This window comes from Bidens hawaiensis, unplaced genomic scaffold (genome assembly GCF_021521415.1).
Source record: "Bidens hawaiensis isolate Kalapana, Puna unplaced genomic scaffold, B.hawaiensis_p1.1 tig00001692_1, whole genome shotgun sequence".
Lineage (NCBI taxonomy): Eukaryota > Viridiplantae > Streptophyta > Magnoliopsida > Asterales > Asteraceae > Bidens > Bidens hawaiensis.
In genome coordinates, this window is record NW_027491096.1 from 364,477 (window position 1) to 374,552 (window position 10,076).

Genomic DNA, 10,076 nt, shown 5'->3' on the forward strand with positions numbered 1-10,076 from the left:
GCATACTTGCCTCTGGGCTTTTCAACTAAGTCCCATACATGTAAGTCTTTGAATTGGACTAACTCTTCCTGCATAGCTTCTACCCAGCTGTTGTCCTTTAAAGCTTGGTTGATGTTCTTTGGTTCAACTTGGGATATAAAGCAGGCATACAGGTAGATGTTTGCTTTTCAGAAGAGCTTCTAGTCACTCTCTCATGCAAGTCTCTTATGATATTCTCTGTAGGGTGATTTCTTTCAACAGAGGTAGTCTGCACACATTGTTGTGCTGACACTTCTGTCTCAAGATTGGTCATATTGAACTCAGCAGTTTCACTTTCAATTCTTTCTTGACTTTCACCATCTTCTTGAATTTGATTAATCTCAAATGATGATGCCTCATTTGACCAATTTGTAGAGAATCAAACAAAGACTGAAACCTGTCTTCAAATTGATTTGTCCCTTCAGGCTGAGCAGATTGCTGACATTGAATGGGTTCACTCTCCACATCACTTGGACCTTCATTAGAAACTTCAACTGCAGCTTCTTGTCCATCCATCTCAACTTTAAATGCTCCTTGGTTGCTCCTCTCAAAGTTAAATCCATTTGGTTCAGGTGCAACAGATGACCATAGCTTGTCCAGATCAACGTGTTTCTGTTTTACTTTATCTTCAAAGCTTGTTCCGTACATGTTGTGATCCATGTCTTCATTATAGATTTTGAAAGACTTGATCATCTTCTCTAAGTCAAATAGCCATTTGGGACCTTCAACATTGTTAAAGTGGTTTTCATTGAATATTATGTCGGAGGATACAATGACCACCATGTGCTCCTTCACATAGACTCTGTCAGCCTTTGAATGAGATGAGTATCCCACAAAGAAACATTCCAGAGATTTTGACTGGAATTTGTTCAGTTAGTCCTTTGTATTCAAAAGTGAGCATCTGCATCCAAAAGGCTTTAAGAACTTCACATAAGGCTTTCTTTTGAAGATAACCTCATATGGAGTCTTATTTTGAGCCTTGTTTAATAGAACCCGGTTCTGCACATAACATGCAGTGTTGATTGCTTCTGCCCAGAAAGTGAAAGGAAGATTTGCATCAGCAATCATGGTCCTTGCAGCTTCAATTAGTGTTTTATTTCTTCTTTCTGCAACACCATTTTCCTCTGGAGTTCTAGGTGCACTATATTGTTGAAATATCCCCTTAGAAGTGCAGAATTCTTCCATTATTCCATTCTTGAACTCTGTCCCATTGTCACTTCTAATGAATTCACCTTCCTTTCAAGCTGATTTTCCATTTTCAGCACATACATTCTGATCAATTCTGGGGTTTCATCTTTGCTGCCCATAAAGTATACCCAAGTAAATCTTGAGTAATCATTTGTGATCACTAGGCAGTATCTCTTCTTTCCAATACTTGGAACACTTACTGGACCAAACAGATCCATGTGTAATAGTTCCAAGACTTCATCAATGGTATTTATCACTTTGCTCTTATGTGAGGATTTATGTTGTTTCCCTTTGAGGCAAGATGTGCATTTTTCTTCAAGCTTGAATTCTCTTATGGGAAGGCCAACAACATGTTCACCTCTCACTAGCTTGTTCATGTTTTTCAAGTTGACATGACACATCTTCCTAATGCCACAATTTAGTCTCATTTTCAGTGGCTTTGGAAACAAAGCATGAACCACCTCTAGATGTAGCAGTGTTCATTCTCAGTTCATAGAGGTTGCCATTTCTTGGAACCATCATCATGATCATCTAAGTTGGAATCACAAACTCAGGCTTTAGAATTAGGCAGCGTTCATCATTGAAGGCCACCTTATACCCTTTGTCACAAACTTGAGAAATGCTGAGTAGATTGTATTGTAGTCCTTCAACATGCAACAAATTCTCAAAGAATACCTTTCCATTGGTGAGTGTTCCTCTTCCAACAATCTTCCCTCCATTTTCATCATTCCCAAAAGCAACTGGCCCTTCATACTTTCTTTCATAATTGATAAGAGCACTTTTGAAATAGGTCATGTGCCTGGAACATCCACTGTCCATATACCATAAGTCATTACTGCTCTAGGACTGTTCCTACACATACACACAAAAGAGAATCAGTTGGATTCTGAGTCACAAACTACATTAGTTTGTAATTTGGTTTTAAGTGAAGATTCATCAGGAGTTGGAACTGGAAGTGGATCTTCATAGACAACTTCGCATTCTTCTTCTGAGTCTGAGTCCGACCCTACTTTCACAACTTGTGACATGATTATGTTTTCAGTTTGCTCAATCCATAGTCTTTCTGTTCATTCAACTCCTTCTTCGTCTTCCACTGAAACCCTCTTGGTTCATAACCTTGCTTCATCAAGAACTTTTCATCCCCATTAAGAACACCAGGTCTCATCTTTGCGATTCCTTTTCAGTTGACCTTTTGTTCTTTGCAGGTTTGCTTGATACTTTTGTATTATTATTGATATTCAAAACTTGTTTCAGTCTCTTCTCCAAGATTGATCTGTTCTCTTCATCACTTGAACTTTTCTTCTCTTCACTCTGGTATCTTTGATACATCTTCTTGTATCCTTTCATGTCAAATCCACAAAACACATCAGGGACCACAAACTCTTCTTCTTCAAACCAGCAAGAATCAGTGTGATGACTATAGGCATCACACTTCTTGCACCATACCTTGTCTTCAAGTAATTGCTTGTCTTTAATTCTGTCACTTGGTTTGGGGAAGTCAAAGCCTAGGGATGTTTTTGGACATAGAGTGTTGCTGAAGTCCATTTTGATTGGCTTGCTCAAATCAGGAACCAGATGATATTTCTCTTAAACAAACACTATTGGCTTCAACTTGGATGGGGGTCTTGAACAGCTTCCTCCTTCTTCTGCTACAAATCTTCTCATTGGTACATACTCCACATCTCCAATGTCAAATAGTTCATGATTTAAGAAGACTGGATAGATTGGAGGATGCGACTGATCATAAGAAGATTTAATTGCCAATTCATTTCTTCTCTTGATTTCTGGCTATGGTCTTGCACAAATGTCAAATACCACATGTTATTTTCTGATCTGTTCATAATGCTTCTTCAACTTTTGAGTCATTTTTGGTAGTAGAGGAATCTTTTCATTTTTCTTCTTTCTTGATCCTTTCTTTTTCTTCTTGCCCTCAGATGATTTGGTACTGCCACAACTGCAAGTACTCTCCTCACTAGAGTATTCACTCCATTTCTTTTTCTCACCATCCTTCTTTACAGCTTTCTTTACTTCTGATTTCTCATTCTGCTTTATTGCAAACTCTCCATTCTCATCCACAATCACATCATCATACTGTTTTATAAATTAAGTTTTGTCATTAAACACATTCTTGAATTGTTTCAGATATTCATTCCTACTTTCCTTGTCTACTTTTAGTGGATAACTGTCACAGAAAGGTGGTGGCACCTTTTTGTATTTCTCTTCCTCTGTCATTTTATCTACAAATCCCATTGTATTTCTTGTATACACAAGGTTTTTCAAGAATTCCATTTGAATTAACAAATCAGCATTCTTCAGCTTATCTTCAGAATAACTTTTTCAAACCCTCAATTTCAACTATCATTCTTGATTGGGTTCTGTATGCTTGCATACAATCTTCTTCAAGCCCCTTAATTTGATTCTCATAGGTTGCTTCATTGGCTTCATACACATTTAAGAATGCTTCCTTTCTTCCACATTCAGTTTTCCATTTTCCAACTTCCTGATTGAGTTCATCAATTGTAATAAGGAGATCAGAAATTAAAATATAAGAATGTACCTGCGCATTAGAAGATTCTGGCTTGTCCTGCACTTTAGCCATAAAGACAACATTTGCCTTCTCAATCTCAGCTGCATGGTTACTCCAATCAAACTCCCCATCCCGAGGCACCCTTGTCACTGCAACGTTCCCTTGATCCCTAACCTGATTCATATTGTTTTGATTGACTCTGTTCTGGTTATTGTGAATACAGTTGGTTGTTCCTTTAAGGCTGAAAGGGTTGTTGCTAGGGTCTGTTTTGGTTTAATAGGGGTTTTGGTTGGTGATCTGATTTCTTTGATGCTGGAAGTTCTGGTTCTGATTTTGGTAAAATTGATTTTGATTCACTTGGTTACCAGCTTGCTTGGGCATGTTGCATTCTCTTGCAAAGTGTCCAAGTTGTTGACAGTTGTAGCAGATTGCTTTTGATTTGTCAAAACCTATTCTCTCATTCGGTCCATTGAAGCTTGATCTTCCAGTTCTATTGTATAACCTCTTGCTTCTCATAGCCAACATGGCAGCCTGCCATTTTATGTCCATATCCTCCAAGTCATCAACATCTATTTGCTCAAAATCTTCCTGCACAATGCTTATGTTGATCTGGTTCTTGGCCACAAATGCATGATATGATTCAGTAAAGATGGAGAACAAAGCTTGGTAGTCTGTTCATTGAGTTGTATTGTTCTGCACAAATGTTGACTGACCACTTGCTGTTGAGGCTACATCATCTTCTATTAGCTGAACATAAAATCTTGGCTGACCACCACATGTTGAATTTGTCTCAGATGGCTCTTCAATGATTGGTTGCTGAGTCTTGATTGAGATATTTCCCATTGGAGCTACAAGAGCATTGTTCACTTGAAAACTGGGCTTATCTTCTCTAATCATGTGGTTTTCGATCATCTCATGTTCTGCAGCCTAGAGAAATGCAATTACATCATCCAACTTAAAGTTGGGGAAACTCACTTTTTCCTTGATGAATTTCCTAGCTGTATACCACTCACCAGACAAAGATGACAAAAGCTTCTTTTTAGCTCAAAATCAGAGATATGCAGGTCAGTTGTTCTTATATCATTAACAATCACCATGAACCTTTGCATAAATGATTTTAGTCTTTCTCCATCTTTAAACTTGAACATATCCAGCTTTTGCTTAAGTCTATCTTTCTTGATATCTCTCAGTTTAGTATTTCCCTCAAACATATCAATAACTGCATCATACATTTCTTTAGCAGTTTTGTTATGGTTGACAGTTGTCAGTATTTTCCAAGACAGACCTAAATTTAGCATAGATAGAGCCTTATCGTCCCTTTTCTTAATTTTTAGATCAACAGTGGCATTGTTGTTCGGAGCAGTTGAAGCAACATAGTTTCCGTCTGTGATAGATGTCCAAAGTTCTGGGTCGTTGTAGTTTACAGCGGCTTCGAAGAGCACTTTCCATTTGATAAAATTTTTTTGTCCAAGAAGTCTAGGAATCTTGTTGGTTGACACTTCTTGGTCTTCCATGTTATCAGATCTGACCATTGCAGTACAAAAACAGAGTAAAGCTTCAAGCTTTTTCACAAACCTTCAGTCCCGTGGCCTTCACCGAGCTTCCGAAGCACTAATACCACTTGTCAGGACCGTGAGTCAGGTGAAACCTTAGGAAAGGTTGACAAGAACACACTGACTCAGTTACCCAAATGCCTTTTGAATATCAGGGCAGAATCAGGATATCCAATGAGTGGGAACGAAGGTGTGATATAGTAAACACGAAAAAATAATGGATAATCAATAAGAACACAATCAAAGACAAAGATTCACTGCATTTATTATATCATTTAATACAACAGTGAAAGGAATGTCTAGGATTTTGTGACGGCGGCGGCGGTACGAGGAAACAAATAAAATATTCTTTGGAATGTTTCTCGTATTGCGTGCGTCGTTATCCGTGCCCTAAATGGAAACCTAAGACCCTATTTATAGACCCTGACATTCCTTCTAGAAGTTCCTAATCATTACATAATGAAAGACAAAATAAATACAAGTTTAAGAGTCTTCGAGCAAGGTAACAATCTTGCTTGAGCAGACTCACTATGCTAGGTATGCTCGATGAATGTCCTCGAGCATACTTTACTTAGAATATCTTCAATGAATATATTCTCCTCCAGGAAGCTTCATTCCTGTTGACCAATCCTTGCTTTGCTCGAACTAATCCATCAAGCAAGCTCATTCTTCTTGATGTCTCCAGTCTTGTCCTTAGACTTATTGAGCAACTTTAGCATGCTCGGATGTAAATCTTGCTCAGGGAACTGAACTGTGCTCAAAGTCCTCGCTTTGATCACATGACATCTTCTTATTGCATCCATGCTTGTCCCCATGTGCTCGAACATCCTGCGTTCGTAACACTTGGTTAAAGCTTGTATGATCAAGTTGTTTGCTCGATAGGCAATCCATGCTCGATAGAAGAATACTCTTACTCGTTGAAGTGTAGCTTGCTCGAAGCCTTAACATTTAGAAGAATCAACCACTAAAGGTTCTGAAGACCTTGCTCGAAATAGTAAAACCATGCTCGATCGTCTAGGCTTGCTCGAAGTCTATACTTAGCCGTTTTCTAAGGTTGAGAAGATTCCAATCTTCCTTATAGAAAATCCGACCCTACCAACTGACAAGACCCGAGCCCCGGTGCGGAAGCATGAATAATGATCGTTATTAACGGTGGAGCTTGGATCTGAGCTAGGATCGAATCGTATTCACTCTTGAAAGGTGTTTTGGAAGGATGAGTGGTGTTTGGGAGAGAGCTTGAATCGATTACAATGAACAATAGATTGGATGAACAGATATATGTAATCGAAACACAAATAAAGAAGTGGTAGTATGATTTCATTTGTCAGAAGATTGTCATACAAAGCACTCATACATACACACATACATATAATAAAGATCAGCCACCTCCAGGAGAGCTCATCCTGGGGGCGGCGGCTCTCTCTAAGAGATAAAACCCTAGATCTCACACAATACACAATACACTCATGCTAGAAAAAATAAAAAATACATCTATTTATACTAGTCTAGCATGTCTTGGTTTTCAAGCCATTCACCCTTGGTTGAGACCAAAAATATTAATTATTTATCACCCATAATAATAATAATAATTTGATGCGTCAGTCTAAAATATAAGTCCCAACAATCTCCCCCTTAGACCGATGCCATCTAATTTCTTCCATTGTCACCTCAAAAACTCGTTGTCTTTCGTTGAAATTCTCCCCCTCACGTTAAGCTTCTCCCGTTGTTCATTTTAGATCATTTCTCCTATATCACATTCGGATACATTTGTATGGGCTAATGAACGAGGGTTTGAACTTCGAAGATCAACTTCAAGTAGCAAGGTCATCACAAAAAGAAATAAACTCAATGTGATCATCGAATAATCTTCCAATCTTCAAATCTGTTTCTTCCCTTGTAAATCATCTTCAAACCATTCCCTGAATCAAGATAGCATTCAAGTCAACCATAACCCGTTCTTGATTGTCAAGTAACTGTTTTCATAGGAGGTTAAACTCTACTGATCATCCGTTCACCATGTTACTAGTGATGACTCTATCTTCTCAACCGTACTAGGAAATCTGAAGACTCACAAGCAATGAAACATCTCTAAAGAATCTTGGATTATTGATCTTGATCAACTTTTCCTTAACTTAAGTCTTTTCAGTGATTTGAAGCAAGCAATTTGCAATGAAATTCAAGAATTTTTACTCCCCCAATTTCGTTGCAATTGTCTTTGAAAATTGTGTCTTTAAATCAAGTATGGGTGAAACAACCTTGACCATCCTTATCAAGATTTTTGATTCTGTAATAAACAAAGATAAACAAAACATTATGTTGGTTGACACTCATAAGTGATTAAATCCGTAAGCTTGTAAACACTTATTCTTGTAAAGCTCTTTGATGAAGTTTGTGAAAAATTGATAAGTGTTTTGGTCAAAAATTAACAACAGTGATTTCGTAACCAAATTAGTAAAATGAGACTAGGTGCTTGTAAATATAGCTTGAGCACAGAGATTTGTTATGAGGAAAAAACCTGTTATCCTGAGGATAACAAGAAAAAAACCCCGGGTGGTGAAAACTATCACCACCGATTTATTAATAATAAAGGTGATTACAAGTGTGGAGCTTAAACTTTGATCGTGATTACAGAGAATGCAAGTACTGGTAAGTTCTCGAGTGCTAGAGTGTGTGTTTTGATCAAAGGTTGTAGCTCTATTTATATATATATAAATAGCCAATAATAAATCCTATAAATAAGGAAATAGTAAACTAAATCTTTATTCAGCCGCCAATCACTCCATTAAACACATTTCCCTTTTTCGTCACGTTCTATTAACGGAATGTCCGAGTCTTCAGCTAATTTTGATAATTACTTTGACCTGGTAAACAAGGAAAGTAGCGGACGACGTGTTAGTTATATAACATAATTAGGATACATGTTACCTTGGAGGGTACTGCATCTGGGAGTTGTTCTAAATATAATATTTACTGAGGATACTGAAAATCCGAGCCCTAACAATTGTCCCCAAATTTAACTTCTTGTGCTTCTTGATATTCCAAGCATCTCAAGTATGGACCTGCAAGTGATTTTCTATACAAAGTATTATTTAGGATAAAATATACTAGGTTACCTTCATTCGGAAAGCTCTTGAATTTTCTCCTTCTGGAATCTCGTTATCCAGAAGATACCGCATTGTGGGATGGGTCCAGGATATTGGATTATCTTCAGGATTCGAAGTCTCCAGGACTTCTTGGTTCTCCTTTGTTGCTGGAGTCAAAATATGCACGATAGGTATCTTGACATCATCTGGTATCTTGGGAGCTGATGCCAAATTTGCTAAGGCATCTGATTCAGTGTTCTCTTCCCTTGGTACCTGTACTATATCAAATGTTTCGAAACACATAACTAACTTCTTAACTATTTCTAAATATTTTACTAAGTTTTCTGCATTCACTGCATAAGAGCCATTAAAATGGTTAGCTAATAACAAAGAATCAACATAAACTTGAAGATACATGACCTTCATATCCTTAGCTAATTGCAAACCAGCTATTAAGGCTTCATATTCAGCCTCATTATTAGTAGTCTGAAATTCACAAGATATAGATAGAGGTATTATGTCCCCTTGTGGTGATTTTAGCAGGATACCTAGACCTGTTCCTCTTATGTTGGAGGCACCATCGGTATGCAAAGTCCAACTCTCCTTGATCTCCAGTTGTTGAACTTCCTTTTCTACTTCCTCAAGTATATCCTGGCTAAAATCAACCACAAAGTTGGCAAGTGGTTGAAATTTTATGGCTGTCCTTGGTTCATACAAGATATCATATGCACTAAGCTTCACAGCCCACTTTGCCATCCTACCTGACATTTCTGTTTTCTCAAAATAGCTTTAATAGGATAGTTAGTTTTTACATGAATAATATGAGTTTCAAAATAATGTCTTAATTTAATAGAAGTCATTATAAGTGCTAAAATCAACTTTTCAAGATAAGAATACATGGATTCAGCATCTAGTGGACTTTTACTTACATAATATATTGGATGCTGTTGACCTTCGTGATTTTTTTACTAAGACAACACTTATTGCACTTCCAGAAATAGCTAAGTACAAGGATAACGGTTCACCATCAACCGGCTTCATCAGGAGTGGCGCTGAGGATACGTATTCCTTCAAGGATACCAATGCCCTTTCTTGCTTCACTCCCCATTCGAATTCTTGATTCTTCCTCAGGATATCATAGAAGTCTTTACACTTCTCTGAAGATCTTGAGATGAATCTGTTGAGAGCTGCTATTCTACCCGTTAACCTTTGGACATCTTTGACATTTCTTGGTGATTTGATATCCAGGATACCTTTGATCTGCTCAGGGCTTGCTTCTATTCCACTCTTGGTAACCATATATCCAAGAAACTTTCCTGCTTTGACACCAAAATGACACTTGGCTGGGTTAAGCTTCATGTTATACTCATCCAGGATGTCAAATGTTGTTACCAAGTCTTTGAGATAATCCTCAGCCTTTCTTAACTTTACCACCATGTCGTCTATGTAGACTTCCAGCGTGTCCCCCAGTTGGTCTTTGAACATCATGTTAACTAGCCTCTGGTATGTTGCACCTGCATTTTTTAGTCCAAAAGGCATTGCAGTATAACAGTATATACCTGTAGTAGTCATGAAGGCTGTATCTTCCTGATCTGAAGGCTCCATTTGAATTTGTTGAAATCTTGAGGAAGCATCCATGAAGGTTAGCAGCTCGTGGCCAGCAGTTGCATCCACCATTGAGTCAATATATGGGAGTGGGAATGGGTT